Source organism: Marmota monax, unplaced genomic scaffold, assembly GCF_021218885.2.
Source record: "Marmota monax isolate L192 unplaced genomic scaffold, Marmota_monax_Labrador192_F-V1.1 WCK01_AAM20220418_F8-fsc00755, whole genome shotgun sequence".
NCBI lineage: Eukaryota > Metazoa > Chordata > Mammalia > Rodentia > Sciuridae > Marmota > Marmota monax.
In genome coordinates, this window is record NW_026692801.1 from 133637 (window position 1) to 143943 (window position 10307).

Below are 10307 nucleotides of genomic sequence, written 5' to 3' on the forward strand. Positions count from 1 at the left end.
CAGCACATGAGTATCAACATTTCCACTGGTTATATCTTTCCAGACTAAAATAAACAAAATTTTATGTAATTACAACAAACGATATTTACCAGTACAACGAAAGACTTATTTCTACATATTATTTCTGTAGGAGCTTATATTCAATGGTAGAGTTACTTTCAAAGTGTCAGGTTTTTTGTGTCCTATATCATTATTTTCTCTAAGACCTATCAGAATACAGTGAAATTACTTGTGTTCCCTCATTTTATATGAGATCAGTACCTCTCCATTTGCAGTATAAAAAACTGGGATGAACTTTCTATGCACAGCAGTAACTGTTAGTTGACATTTGCTAAAATCCATAAAACACACATTTTAATAAATATCCAAAACTATAAAAATAATTTTAACTGCTACATCTTTTGTTAGGTCTTTAGATCCAACAAAGCATGTTAAGTTATAAGAAAGAACAGCCTTAGAGGTTGTGTAAGAGCTATAAGCGAGAAAGAGCTAGTTAAGCAACACCCCAGAACCTCTTCCTATTAATAACACACTGACATGAAACAGGAGGCCTCACCTTCTCCTCTTCCGACAGTGCAAACATTTTTTACTGGCACATTTCTTTCCATCAGAACCTAACTGAGACTCACTGTGATCCAGGCCATTTTCCAACCTCATCTAAGTTCTAGAATGTACAGCTGGCAGCAGGATGATGCTCATAGGCCCAGGGTAAGGGAGAGGCTTGTTTCAACCAGTGCTGTTGGCTGCTGTAGCCCAGAAATGACCTCCCTGATTCATCCCAGCTCTATCCATGGTCAAGTAAAGGTTCTGGGGACATGGAAATAAACAAATTCAGGCCCCACCCTTCTATGTCTGAGAGACTGGCTGGAGAGACAGATGTGAATGGAATAATCAGACAACTGAAGATAGATGGAAGTACTACCGAAACAGGTGATTGGAGAGGATGGGAGAGGAGTGGGGACAGGCTAAGGTAAATGTGTGTCGCCCTGAGGAAGTGGAGAGCATCTGAGTTCTCAATGAATAGGAAAGAACTGAGTGAATGGGATGGAGGCTGCAGGGAAAGAGATAAGGCCTTCAATTTATAGCTCAGAGAAAAAAAAATCGTTATTGGGAGAAATCACGGTGAAGTAGCACGCAAGAGCCAGGGGCAGGCCACATAGAGGACTGTGGTCATCCTTAGAATAAGTCACGAAATGATTTAAGTCATGATCAAATTTGACTCTGGTCTTCCTGGATGTAGTGCAGGGAATGGAATGGAAGGGCACAAGGTGCATAAGAGAACCAATTGAGGGGCTCTTTCAATAGTCCAGGTGAAAATTTTTCTTCTGCCTAGGATGTAAAAACTAGGAGCACAACTCCCACCCTAAAGGTGAGGGGGGAAAACAACAGAGAACTCATGGGAAGCTATGGTGCAGGGCACACTGAAGACCTCTAAGGAGAGGTGGGGGTGCCATAGGCTCAGTCCTGGCCAAGTGCACAAAGAGGCTCTAAAGTCAGTGAGAATTTTAAAAGGGGTTGCAGACAATTATAGTGAACTTGCAACATGTTTAAAATGTAACCACTTAAAATAAAGCATAGAGGGAACATGACCAAAAATCAAATAAACAAACAAAAAGCCATGCACTGTGGGTATAATTCCTTTCACTTAAACATAAGTGTAGCTCATATCCAAGGACAGTAGAAAAGAACAAAATTGAAAAACGTCTGAAAAAATAATGGCTAAATATTTCCAAATTTGACAAAAATTATAAAGTCACACATCCAAGGAGCTCAAGAAATACAAAAAGAATAAGCAGTGAAAAATACATCAAGGCAGGTTCTAATCAAATTGCTAAAAATACAGTTAAAAAAGAGTACAATATGTGGGGAGGACAATTGTTAAGCTGGAGTTCTATAACTTGTGACTATATTTCTAAAGTGAAAGTCAAAGGCATTTTTTGAGAAAAAAATCCAAGAGAATTCAATGCATCAGACTTGCACTTAAATATTAAAAAGAACTTCTTTTAGGCAGAACAAAGATATCAGATTAAATTTGGATGTACTTGAACAAAGAAAATTATATATATATACATATATATATATATATATATATATATATATATATATGAATTTATATATTATGAAAGCACAAAGTTCAAGATAGGGAATGGAGTGACATTCTTTTCACTCTTGTAAGGTACTTTTATGAAAAATGAAGTGGTAAAATAAATTGAATTAGATTGAGATAACTTAAAGATGCATGTTTTGGATTCTAAACAAACACCTAAGGAACAAAGCAATGATCAATAGCTAACCACCCAGAGATAGAGTAAAAATTTTAAAAAATCAAAAATTAATCCATAAGAAAAGAAAAGATGAAATAAAAAATGGAACAAATTTAAAATATATTGCAACATGGTAGACTTAAATGTAACCATATTAATAATTAAAATGACATGAGAAATTCTAATATTGTAGCTAAAATTCAAAGCTGACTAGACTGACTTACAATGCAAAATATATCTACATGCTGTTAACAAGGGACACATTTTAAGTATAAATCACAGAGACTATGTACAAGAATGAGATAAGATAAACCATGCAAACAGTAATAAAATAAATGGGAATGGGTGTAATTAGTATCAGAACAACAACACAAAATACTTGAAAATAAGACGCTGGATGCAGTGGTGCCACATGTAATCCCAGTGAATTGGGAGGCTGAGACAAGAAGGTTGAGGCCAGGCTCAGAACTTAGTGAGACCCTCAGAAACTTAGTGAGACATTGTCTTAAAATACAAACTAAAACTTAGTACAACCACTGTGGAAAGCAGTGTGGAGACTTCTCAAATAAACAAAAAACAGACACAAAAAACCTAGGAATGGAAACACAATATGACTCAACTATCTCACTCCTTGATATTTGTCCAAAAAAACTAAAATCAGCACAGTATAGACATATAGCCACTTCACTTTTTAAAGCAGCACAGTTTACAATAACTAAAATATGGAATCCACCTGGATGCTCATCAGCAAACGAATGGGTCAAGAAAATCTATAGATGTAAGATATATATCTCCACACAATGAAGCTTCACTCAACCTTAAAGAATAATGAAATAATGGCATTTTCAGGTAATGAAAGAAAATATAGAAATTCTTGCTAAACAAAATAAGCCAGACTCAGAAAATCAAGAGCCCAGTGTTTTCTCACATATGTGGAAGCTAGGGCCAAATAAGGGAAATAAGGTGATGAGGGAGGGGATGAAATATCATGAAGATCTAGGGTTGATCAGTGGATGAGAAGAACAAGAGGGATGGAAAAAAAGGAAAAGGGATAGAAATATGAAATGAATTTAACAATATCATGTTATATACATATATCAATGTAACAAAAAGAATTACACCTGTATGTACATGTAGAAAATACCAAACAAAAATAAATAAAGGAGCAAAAGGAAGATCAATATAGGAGAGGAAGGAGAATAGGGAGAAGGAGGAGGGAAGGAAAAAGGAAAAAAGAAATGTGGATTTTAATCAAATTCCTTGCACATATTATACTTTCAAAATGAACCCAAATACTATGTATAATTATAATAAATTAAAATTATAATAAAATTCAAAATAATAAAAATACAAAACAAAAAGTTCAGGGGATGTAGCTATCAGTGGTAAATTGCCCCTGGGTTAAAAAATGTCTCTCTATCTATCATCTCCAGGTGCCTACAGGTCCTCAGAGTGAAGTATACAGAAATAAAAAGAAGAAATTTTGCTTCTTGAAGAGCAGGAAGAACAACTGTTTTCAAATATTCCTAGAACATTCTTTGCTTCTATTTGAGGCCTGTAATCAAGAGACAGTATTTGGACTGACCTCACCTTACTGGGTTTAATCAGGGAAACACCAACCTGGAGAAGGTAACGCTCAACTCCAGTCCTTTTGATCCTTCCTGTCACACATGAGGGGCAGGCAAAACAGAGGAATTCTTGTAAGAGACAAACTTGGGGACACAGGTTTACTAATAGTACACAACTTCATCACTGCAAGTAAAAATGCCTCTCCTTAGCCCAAACATTACAACCAAGTCACTAACCATGTCACTATCTCTCTGTCTGAAATCCTTGACCTAGAATTAATGCCCCACATTATCATGAATACTAAAAGGCAAGCAGAGAAGGCAGAGACAGAGAAATGTCAGATCAGACTCAGATAAGGCAGAATGTCAGAATAATAAAACCATAATATTAAAACAACTGTGATTTGAACAGTAAAGACACTACAGGAAAAAGCAGACAACATGAACGAAGAGATCATTTATATGATATACATTCTCAAATAATAAGCAAAACAAATATTAGTAAAAACAAAACAAATGAAGAATGTCTTTTCAGGGAATGTTAGTAGACCAGCTGTTACTAAAAGAAATTTGAGGAAACTTGAGGATGTGTCTATATAAACTTCCCAAATTGAAAAGCAGGAAAAAAAAAAACACTGCAGAAAAAGGTGGCACAAGCCTATAACCCCAGTTACTCAGTAGATGGAGGCAGAAAGATCATAAGGCAGATTGCACAGCTAAGCATGATATTGTCTCAAAATTAAAAAAATAAAAATAAAAAATAATCTGGCTTGTTAGAAAATTAGGGTAGTTTGGCCACATCCCAACATAAGAGTCCCAGGCTGTCCCATCTTAGGGCTCCAGAACTGCCCTGCTGTCACATAAACCATGCCAGCAGAAATCCTTTAGGAATACCTAGAAGCTGGCAGTACAGCCCTGAGGTGGAATCAAGCTCATCCATTGGCATTCCCCAGCTTAGTTACCCACCACAGCCAACCAAAAGATTATAGGGGATGGAGTCCATGCTGTTCTTAATGAATAAGAGGACAGTGGTTTTTACTGGACAGGCAGTGCTATCCTCTGCACATTTTTACTAGTGTATGTCTTTGGGGGCTATATATTTTCCTTGAAATCATTTTTTTTCTTCTTGTTCTCATTTGTTCTGATAGACTGCATACATTATTTGCCAGATGTTCTACTATTTTAATCTTTAGCACTTTTTTAAACACTAGGTTTCTATTGAGTTGAAAACAATTTTTGAGTGACAGTTTTATTTTCTATTTGGGCAATTAGCTTCTACTTTTATTAAATTATGATCAGCACATAGTATTTGTATTGTTTCTTCTCTTGTGAGTTGAGATTTTCTTTTTGGAGTGTATGACCTGATTTTGTGAATCCTTGAGAATGTTTGAAGTGATGAAACATTCTATTATAAATGGGTCACCGTTCATATATATGTATATGTGTGTGTGTATAGTTATTTAATATTATGCAATAATTTTGTACTTATATAATCTGCAATGGATACAGAAAGGAGTACTGTAACTTCTTTTGCTTTCTCATTTTTTATTCCAAAGGTTTTAACTGATAAACCGTGATTTTTTTTTTTTTTTTTGAGCATAGAAATTCAGAGCTTCAAAATTGTTTTGGGCGTTAATTTTTAAACTGAAGCTAATTTATTTCATTTAATGGTATTATTTCAGTAATTTTATGTGACAGACCTGCCTCACTCCACCTACTGTGTTTTTCCATATGACTGGTGTGCTTTGCTTGTCCTGTTATCTTTTTTTATCCTTCCTGAGATGATCTTTCTTGAATGTGTAATTAACAAATGCCTGGATTTTACTATCTGATCCATATCAAGTCCTTTTGCCTGTAACAGGCAAGTTAAAGCCACTTACAATGCAAATGTTATCAATGTATTTGATGTCACTTTTGCATTGTATTCTGTTTCACATTTTCTTTTACTTAAGAAAATCGTTTTTCTATTTGATCAGTATTTTTTAAAATTGTGCTTTATGTACCATTTGATAATGGAAGGTTTGTAGTTTGGGATTTTTACAATTATCTTTAATTGAAAGAATATTTTCATTGAATCTATTGGTATTTTCTGATGGTTACTTGCAATGCAGGGGCATGAAAATAGTTCATTTTCAATTATTTTATATTCTTCTTCCCCATGCCCATTTTTTTCTAAGTTTATTTTTTTAAGATTCACTGTAATCCTTTTAAATTTATTTATAAAACCATTAATTGATGTCACCATATTAAATGTCTTTTAATTTTCTGTTTTCCTAATTGTACTCGGTTATGTCATTTCTTTTCCTTTTTAATTGATATCATTTTCATTCTGTTCTATACCCGTAAGCCATGAATCTGTTTTCATCGAAGTCATACCTGAGGAACCCTGCTCACTTCAAGGTTCTTATTATAATTATCAGTTAATTTCTTGAATAACATAAGTTCATCCTTCAGTAATCTTACCAATAGGAAGTGTGTAAATGGCATTTTGAAGTCCTATGTGTTGTTTGTGATCATGCAGCTCTGGAAAAGAGCTCTTTGGTGGTTCTGCTGGGGTTCAGAACTAGCCTATACCTCTTCACTCACACAATTTATTGAACTCCTCTGTGCCCCCTTTTTCATTTTCAAAATGAGAATAATCAGAGTTCCCACCCCCAAGGGTGTTTTGTGGACTAAAAAGGGTTATAGACCTGAAATGCTTACAATAGTGGCTGAAAATGGACTATTGCAAGGTAATCACTATCTCAGAAACCTGCCCCTCCATGTGATAGGAGAAAAAGCCAACCTTAATCTTTAACAGGGGACTTGAAGCATAATCCTGCCAACTCTTCGCATAATTCTGAAGAAAATTCTCAGGCCAATCAAATATTTTCTTTTATAGGTGACTTTATTTCTTTTTTGGTTACCCAACAAATTCTTTGGGATTTTGATAACTTTATCAGAATCAGTTGATCACTTTCAAAAGTCATGATTTTTTTCAGGTAGAGCACTTATAAAAAATTGCATATCACTACACATGCAGCTTAATGACTTGTTATAAAACACAGATAATTGTAATGGGACCTAGGAAAGATAGAAAATATCTTCATATTCCAGAAGCTCTCACATGGACTTCAAATCACAACTTAGTAGACCTGCCTCTAGTGGATTTGGTGAACAACCCCAGGAAAAATCAAACCCCAAAATCTAAGCTGTTGAGCTTGGGCTGTGGCTCAGCAGAAGAGGTCCCACCTAGACATGCAAGGCCCTAAGTTCGATTTTCAGCATCACACAAAAATAAATAAAGTAAAATACTGTGTCCAATTACAGCTAAAAAAAATATTTAAAAAATATAAGCTATTTAATTCTTCACTACCATGTGAAGTTGTTCAGATCTTCAAACATCATTTTGGGTACTTTTGTGTTTTAAACAGCACAGCATACAAAGCATCCCTGAAAGCTCACACTCCTTGCCACAAGGACAAGCCTTAGTGCCCTCCAAACCTTTGAGGACCCCAGAACCGGTAGTCCCTCCCCCAAGGGTGCAGTGATGGCACCTGCATTATTGTTACCTAGTCACAGGGCTTCACAGCCTAGCTAGGCTCTGGACAGGGTCCATACTGTGGCTGTAGATGCCCACATACTGTTGTTCAGGATTCCACTCCTCGATGGGTCTTTCTGGTTGTTCTCTCCCTTACTTAGGTGGGATGTCAAAGTCTCTGCTGTTAACACTGAATGATTGGCTGCTCCCTTAATCTTGTCATTTTTCCTTCCTAATGGTGTTCTACTCTTTTCTGCATGTTTGTTTATACCTACTTATATTCTTAATAAATTGACCACTTGCCATAAGATGTCCTTCCCTTTCTTTGTAACTAGTTATGTTCCAAAGTCTATTATTTTGTGTCAGTGGAGTCATTCCAACTTTTCTTATTTGCCATGTCTCTTTTCTCCCTATTGCTTTGCACCTATTTGTATTCTTGAATCTTAAGATATGCCTTCAATAGCAGCATGATATATGATCCTGTTTTTCTATCCACTCAGGCCATCTATACTTTTCGATTTTAGTGTTTAGTCCATTTCCATTTGGCATGATTACTGAGGAGGTAGAATTCACATCTGGTTCATGTTTTGATATGGCATGTGTGTGATGTTTCTGTTTCTCCACTTATGTCTTCTTCTTCCTTTTTTTAACCTTTACTTGTGTGGTTCTGAGGATAGAACCCAGTGCCTCACATGTGCTAAGCAAGTGTTCTATTACTGAGTCACAACCCCCCCCCCAATTATGCCTTCTTTACTTTTAATTGGGTACATTATAGTATACTATTTAAGGCTCATTTCTTTTATTGAATTTTTAATTTTATCTTCTTAGTAATTGTCCTAGGGAATTTTATGAGTTTTTAAAAACAATCTTATTCAGATTAATATTAAGTTCAATATTGTACAAATACTGGATTCCAATATAACTCTATTTCCTCACACTTCCTTTGGGATATTTTGTAAAACAAGTCTTCTCTTTGTTATTTTAATCCTTAAACACAATTTTGTAACTCTTGCTTTCTTCAGTTGTCTTTTAAAATAAACATTGGAAGAAAGGAGTTATAGGCATGATGTGTGAATCCTGTTTTATATTCCCCAGGGAGCAAATGCCTTAGCTGCTACTTTTTATTTCTCTGTGTGCATTTCAGTTATGTGTAGTGTCCTTTAATTCTAAGGGGTACCCTTTCATAACTTTGTAGGGCAGTTTATTGGTCTTGAGATGCAGAGGACAGGGGGCAGCCCTTGCGAAGATATAACAGATACCACTCTCTTACCTACATTACTTTCTCTTAGATAGACAATGTTCATTCATCCATGGCTTCAGTTAATTTCACATTTCAGAAATGGTTGATTGAAGGTGCTTTGCTTGTGGGTCAGTATGTGTGTACAAGGTCCTTTTTCTCTCTTTACTGATCACCATAGCACGAGGATGTATTTTTTTTTTCAATTTTTTTAGCTGTTCATGATCTTTTATTTTATTCATTTACTTATATGCAGCACTTAGAATTGAACCCAGTGTCTCACACATGCTAGGCAAGAGCTCTACCACTGAGACACAACCCAGCCCCTATAGGATGTATTTTAAAAATTTTGGTTCATCTGCTTTTGTCACTTTGGGGGTGGGGACATGATATGCCCTTTTAATAACAAGGTAAAATCCTCTTTTATTTCTCCAAATTTTTAATTGTAAATCAGAGTATTTCTTGAGTTCTATTATTTCTATACTGTGTTTCAGGGACACTTATTGTATAGAAGTTTAAGAAAAAATATAACCTGGGGCTGTGGTTGTGGCTAAGCGATACAGTGCACGCCTTGCACAAATGAGACCCTTGGTTCGATCCTCAGCACCACATGAATATAAATAAGTGAAATAAAGGTATTGTGTCCGACTACATATAAAAAAATAAATATATTTAAAAAAGAGAAAAAATAACCTAAAAATTCAATAATAAAATCCCAAGAACAGACACATAGAATTCAAAAGATTTGAGCAAACTAACTGGGTTAAAAGCCAAGCTGTCCTTCGGCAGGGACAAATTTTGTGCAGTATTGAATTCACCCTGTTCCATGTACTTTTCTTTGCAATGCAAATCATGGGCTTTCTATTACTGAATTCCAGTTTTCTGGCACCCTCTAGTGCTACTAATGAGTAAAGACCATTTCCTTTTAACTTTTTCTTTTTTTTTTCTGTTTTTTTTTAATTGATTTTCTTAAGAAATAAATGACAGAAGAATGCATTACAATTCTTATTACACATATAGAACACATTTTCATCTCTGGTTGTATATAAAGTATGTTCACACCAATTTGTGTCTTGATACATGTACTTTGAATAATGATGTTCATCATATTCCACCATCATTTCTAACCCCATGTCACTTCCTTCCCCTCTCACCCTTTTATCCTATCTAGAGTTTGTGTATTCCTCCTATGCTCCCCCTACATATTCCAATATTAGTCAGCCTCCTTATATCATTTGGCATTTGTTTTGTTAAGATTGGCTAAATTTACTAACTATTTCTTTCACTCCTCCTCCCCACAATCTTCTTTTATCTGTAATAATTTTCTAAGTCAATATTTTCTAATTGAAATGAGTCACACATTAGGAATTTACACAGTCTTCCTGTCCTAATTTTATTTCTCTTTATACCTATTGACTGAGGTTACCGCTCAGGGTGCCTGTTCCCTCCATGTTATTCTTTATGTTGTCCCATTGTGACTCCCATCATAATGCACCATCCTTTCTTCACCTGAAGCTCAGGTGCGGGAGAGCAGGATCCCTGCCTGAGCTCCTTGGAGCTGCCAATTCATGGGCAGCTTCAGAAGTGGCACACTTCCATTCTATTCCAGCTCTATGCTCATCAGAAACATATCACTTTCTGTTCTTGATTCTTTAACAAAGGTTTCAGGGTTTCTGACTTTCAAGCTGATGAAAAGAAAATTGAAAAACTAAAAAAAA